This window comes from Sinocyclocheilus grahami, unplaced genomic scaffold (genome assembly GCF_001515645.1).
Source record: "Sinocyclocheilus grahami isolate Dianchi unplaced genomic scaffold, SAMN03320097.WGS_v1.1 scaffold117.1, whole genome shotgun sequence".
Taxonomy (NCBI): Eukaryota; Metazoa; Chordata; class Actinopteri; order Cypriniformes; family Cyprinidae; genus Sinocyclocheilus; species Sinocyclocheilus grahami.
The window spans coordinates 1741370-1747463 of NW_015505296.1; the positions used below are offsets into that span (position 1 = coordinate 1741370).

Sequence of the window (6094 nt, forward strand, 5' to 3'; positions counted from 1 at the left end):
ATCTATTCAGTGACTCAGCATCTTGCTTTGTTGACCAGGCTAGAGGGATTTGATTTTTATTGTATGATTGTCCTCTAGTGGAGAAACACTAACAGTTCATCAAACATCACCTGGCCAATGCAGCAAGATATGAGAACTAATTAATACCAACAGAGTAGCATGGATTTATTTCTTTAACAAATCATTGTTCATTTTGACAGAAATTTTTTATTTAGTTTTAGTCATAGTCTTTGGACTAAAATGCCATTTAGATGTAGTCATCTGAATTGTTTTAGTTTTAGTCTAGATTTAGTCGACTAAATCTACAATAGATATGGGTTTAGTTACAGTGTAATGCATTAGGCTATACTGTATATTCCTGGAGATAACATCTAAAGTGTATGCAAACTTATGTCAGTAGGCTACATGTCAGTTCAAATGTGCACATCTGAACTCCCAACCACGCAAGAGATTACTTCTGACTGGATCTCTTCCCAAATCGTCCCTCCATAACATTTTCATCTCTCTATTATTTTTGGATGAAAATTTTTTAGTTTTTACTTCGTTATCGTCTCGTTTTCGCTGGTAAAAAAAATTTAATTGATGGAAATTATGACAAAAGTATTCAAAAAATTAAATATATAAAATGTTGCTTTTAATTGTTTTCAAAAAAGATTAAAAAATACAATTCATGATTATATATATATATATATATATACACACAACATTATATATATATATATATATATATATATAAGTATATATAATGTTGGTTATTTGTACAATATAAAGCATCCTTCTGCTGGTCTGGTTTTAATTAAAGGCACAATATGTAAGATTTTTTAATTAAAATATCCAAAAACTACTAGAACCACTAGAACAGTGTTATATATTTTGCTGACTTGTGTACTTACATTATCCCAAATGTTTCGAAGAATGTTTAAATCCAGAGAAATAAGCAATTTTAACTAGTGACATGGACCGTGTCCATAGTGTCAATGTGTCACCTGCCAATGACGTCATAACCCCTCGAACACCAAAGACACTTTAATATGTTGTGTGTTTTATTAGACAGGTGATGACCGCACAGAGTAGCATTATAACAGAACTTCCAAATGTATCTAGTATGATAAAACAGCGCTGCTTTACCCCATATACGCACGAATGGAAGGAGCGGAAGCGCTAAAGTGTGGCATAATAAAAGCTCCGCTGCTTTCGAGCCGTGTGTCACTCTCGTCTCTCATTAGCAATTGCTTCAGCGGCCTCATTTCGCTTCGACGGCTTTCCGCCTCACTCTGCTTCATACTACGATGTTAATAAACCTTTAATACATTAGCTCATCAATGAACATGATTTCTGCCTGAGTCCCGTCGGATTGCATCGGCTGTGGGGATGAAGACGACAGCTCCCATGATTCCACACTCAGTCACAGTGTCATCAAACTACGTCTTTGTTTGTTTTGAATATGCGCCCTCTAGCGGCGAAAACTTACATATTGTACCTTTAATATTACAACAATGATAAATGTAAAAACATTTTGTTAAAAAAGTGATAAATGAAGTCAAGTAAAATGGAACTGTGTTATAGTCCAGACATTTTGAGTATCATGTAAACATTGTTTGTTAACCTTGTGTTAATTAGGAGCTTTCTGCCCCATTTCCCTCCAGCTCTTCCACAGCAGCAAGCTTTGGCTCTTTCCCTTGGTGACCAAAAAGCGAGGTAGTTTATAGCCATTAAACTGGCCTACTCCAGCATCCTTGCCCATAGCAATCAGCATAGTCACATTTCCTGATTGGGAAAAGGACATTGATCAATGGACATAAAGTGGCATAAAACTCATCAAGAAAGCTGTCTGAATTGTATTATAAAATAATGATGAAAAATGAACTTTTTAAAAAAGAGCTCCCAAAGGACAGCTGAAACTAATTCACTTGGTGATGGTTGTTACCTGTGCGATATGAGGTTAAAGATTTTCCTGTCAGACTATTTATGATATTGGTGGCAGCAACCGCAGCATGAAGTCCAGCATGATACGCCAACTTGGGTTCATCGAGATCGGCACAGGCACCCACAGCATACACACTGTCAAAGCCTTCTACTTGCAGGTGCTTGTTCACCTTCAGAGCACCATTCTCTGCCATACAAGCAGCTGAAATATGAGGTGAAAAAGATCAAATATAAACACAGAGAGAGCGAGAGAGAGAGAGAGTAAGTGGGTGAAGGATCAACCAATTAAATGAGGTCATATGAGGGCACAACTACTACAAGTCAACAAACAATTGTGTGATATAAAATCATACCTATAACATTCTCAAAGCTTTGCAACTGCACAAGTACGCAATCCTAACCAGGGTTCTATGCCATTCAGAAAAGATTTGAAGATGAAGATTCATACTCATTATTTACATTTAATAAAGTACAATTAAAATGGAAGTGTAGTTTATAATAATGTATGATCATTCTGTATGAATTAGCCATAAATATGTTATCGTGCACATAAAATATGGGGTAATCCAAAAACATTTACATATACTGTATTAATAATCAGTGTTTGAAATGCAGCCAATAGATTTTTTTTTCATTTGCATAGATTTTATTATATTTAATAAAATAACATTTTATGGACTATGGAGGATGAACAATTATTTAATAAGCATTTTAATAGTTGAGAAATAAAAACATAAAGGGGATAAATTAGGATAATTATTCATGAGTAATGATGCAATTAATTATGTTTTGTTGCAAAACTAATAAAATTCTTCAGTTGTGTGTTGTTCATTTCTTTGAAATGTATTTCAGTGAATTCACACAAAGCAGCCATCAAAAAAAATAAAAATTCCCTCTGGGGATGTAAACACATATGTGAACCTGGACCACAAAACCAGTCTTAAGTCGCTGGGGTATATTTTTAGCAATAGCCATAAAAACATTGTATGGGTCAAAAATGATAGATTTTTCTTTTATGCCAAACATCATGAGACAATATGTTTTCCACCGAGTTAACATTTTATTAAAGTCAAATAACAGCAATATCTTTATCAGCAACACTGGGTCTCCAGTGTCTCATATTTCTCACTGTATTTCCCACATCAGGCAAAGGAATACAATGTAGATGCTAAGCAACCTTGACACGCAAGATCATTACCTAGCAAAAGCTCCACCCCCTTTTCCAGCAGCACCTGTTTGGCTTGCTCTTTGACTGAATGCAATAGATCAGGATCAGCCACCTCCTCACGCGGGTGGATCAGAATCACCTAGATGAAATTTGCGTAAAAAAAAAAACAAACATTTAAGTTCACAATTTAGAATAAGAGTGCAAAGTCTATTTGTGTGTGAATGCAGAGCTTTACATTCTTATTAGTAAATTCAGTCCTGATCTCAGCAGCCATTTCAACACCGGTGGTTCCGCCACCAACAACTACAACAGTGTTTGCTTCCTGGATCTGAAACACTGCATGAAAATGTAAATAAATCTAGCTTTTTAACAGTTTAGTCTGTGTTGCCACTTAAGATCACACCACACTGTGGTTATGTAACAGCTCAAAATAAACATGCCTAATAACAAAACTCACCACTTTAACAAAGTCCTCATACTTCTGAATGGCTGATTGGTAGGTGTCCACAGAATTATGTTTGCCTGGAGATTGTCCGCTTGTTCCAGTGCACAGAATGATGTGTGAATAACGTACTTGCTGTAGATTAATATTGGCACTCATTAAAGCTCACATATGCTCATATTTTGTTTTCTTCAGCTGTAACATTGTAATATATCTTACCTTTCCATTGTCAAGCACAACTGTCTGCATTTCTGTGTCTATCTGCAGTGTTGGGGAATGTTACTTTTAAAAGTAATGCGTTACAATATTGCGTTACTCCATAAAAAAGTAACTAATTACGGTACGTAGTTACTTTTTATGGAAAGTAATGTGTTACGTTACTTTTGCGTTACTTTTTAAATCTGGACAGAGCTTTCTTGTTTGTTTAAAAAAAAAAGTTGGATTTTTTGGCAAATACTGTATAAAAGCCTTTTCACACCAAAAGTGAAATGAATAAGCCTCAGGCTGAAGGGAAAGTAAATGTACGTCCGTACAGTAGAATGCAGAAGAAGACATTTCAACACACTTCAGCAATAAAAAAAGACTAGAGTAATTGTCTAGAGTAATTTGTGCTTATTAGTACGGTTGAACTGGATCATCGAAGGTCAGAAGCAAAGACATTGGTTAACAGAATGGGATTAAATACATAAAGGATATTTGTGTTGTTTAACATTTAATTATTGCAGGTTCTGAGTTGCATTCTTTTTATTCATTTTGAGGAATACTGAATCTGTGTGTTTTTTTTTTGTGAGTGAGATGAATTAATGCATATTCATATTTATTTTAGAATTACAGTAACATCTTCTGATTTCTCTCAACATGGGAACAGGAGAGCTGTCAATCAATACATTGGGGAAAAAAAGTAACTTGCGTTACTTATTTGGAAAAGTAACTCCGATATTCTCTTGTAAATTAAAAAGTAATGCGTTACTTTACTAGTTACTTGAAAAAAGTAATCTGATCACGTAACTCACGTTACTTGTAATGCCTTACCCCCAGCACTGTCTATCTGTATGACACGGCCTTGGAGGAAATTCAGTCCAAATGTCTCTTTGTATGGCATGAAGGTCTGTTTCGCAAAACCTAGATGAACATACAAAAAACTGCATTATTGTATTATTCTAGCTGCTTGTTTTAGTACATTAGGCATCTTATTATTACCATACCAGCTTGAACTGAGGCACGCAGCGCTGCAACGTTGTGATGAAATGCATCCAGGATGTCAATAAGCATGAAGGGCACCCCATGATGTTTAAGGTGTTAAGGCAGCTGCAATGCCACCAAAACCACCGCCAACAATCACCACATAGACATTCTCATCAATGGACACCTGACCACCCATAATGCTTCACTACTGAGAAGAGAGAGGAGAAAAAAACGATTTAAATGTCTTAAAATTCAAAATGTCATGTTTTGCTTTTTCAGGATGAAAGTTAGAAAGAACACCATTTATTTGAAATAGTAAATTTATAAATGTCACTACTGTCCTTTTTGATCAACTGAATGCATCCTTGAAAAGTGTTCATTTCTTTCGAAAATGTTTTACTGACTTTTGTCATTAAAACTTTTGAACACACACACACCTATGTATCTATCTATCTATTCTCACAAATATACATACATATAAATAAATGCCCATTTTAATATTTCAAATTTCTACACGTCTTTTTACTACTTTTATCTACCTGTATTTGGAGGACAGGTAAATGTCCCTTTACCTTATAGCAATTTATTTATTTTAAAACAATTACTCAGCCAAAATGCTTTGTAATAATGCATGCTAAGATTAAGAAAAACTGACGAGAAATGTTTTTCTACATCAATGTGTTCATATATTGGAATATCCATATATTTGCCTGCGACTAGGACATAGCGCTATATTACAACATTGAGTTTATACAAAAGCTCATAATCTTTTGCATGCAGCTTAAAAGTGTTTTGCATACTTACTAACTAATTTGTGGAGGCTTGTGATTGTGTGAGGCTCCGTATACTGTTCTTCCACAGGGATATGTCTTCAGGGCTGCGTTCAGCCCCGACAAAAACGGTGCAAAACGTTTTTTAAACGGAAACGGTGGTGCGTTGAACGCCCTGTTCTGATGACGCAAGTGTTGCAACTATGGCAGCTGAGAAGGCCATGCTTTGTGTTCTTTTTGAAGAATTTTCGGAGCCTGATGAAATCTGAATAAATACGTGTTTAATACTGCAAAATACGCTCGATCTTACAGTCACTGCCATTGCCGTCCAAAATAAAAGAGAACATCCCAATCGAGTGAAGGGATTTGTGGAAACCGTGGTTCCTAATTATTGTGATCCAACATTTGCCTCGCATTTCAGGATGAAAAGACAAACATTTCAGGTGAAGGATACTCCGAGACTGTGTTATGATCTATATGACATTATTTTTATTGTGAGTATTATCATCACTGCTAATCACTGTTGTTGTGCTATGATATTGTAATATTTACAAATTTCTACACGTCTTTTTACTACTTTTATCTACCTGTATTTGGAGGACA

The 6094-nt window shown here is 35.2% G+C and overlaps 1 pseudogene; it reads right to left on the reverse strand.

Moving 5' to 3' along the window:
• Positions 1-1495: 1495 nt before the first annotated feature.
• LOC107589575 (apoptosis-inducing factor 2-like) lies at positions 1496-5567 on the reverse strand (annotated as a pseudogene).
• Positions 5568-6094: the final 527 nt, after the last annotated feature.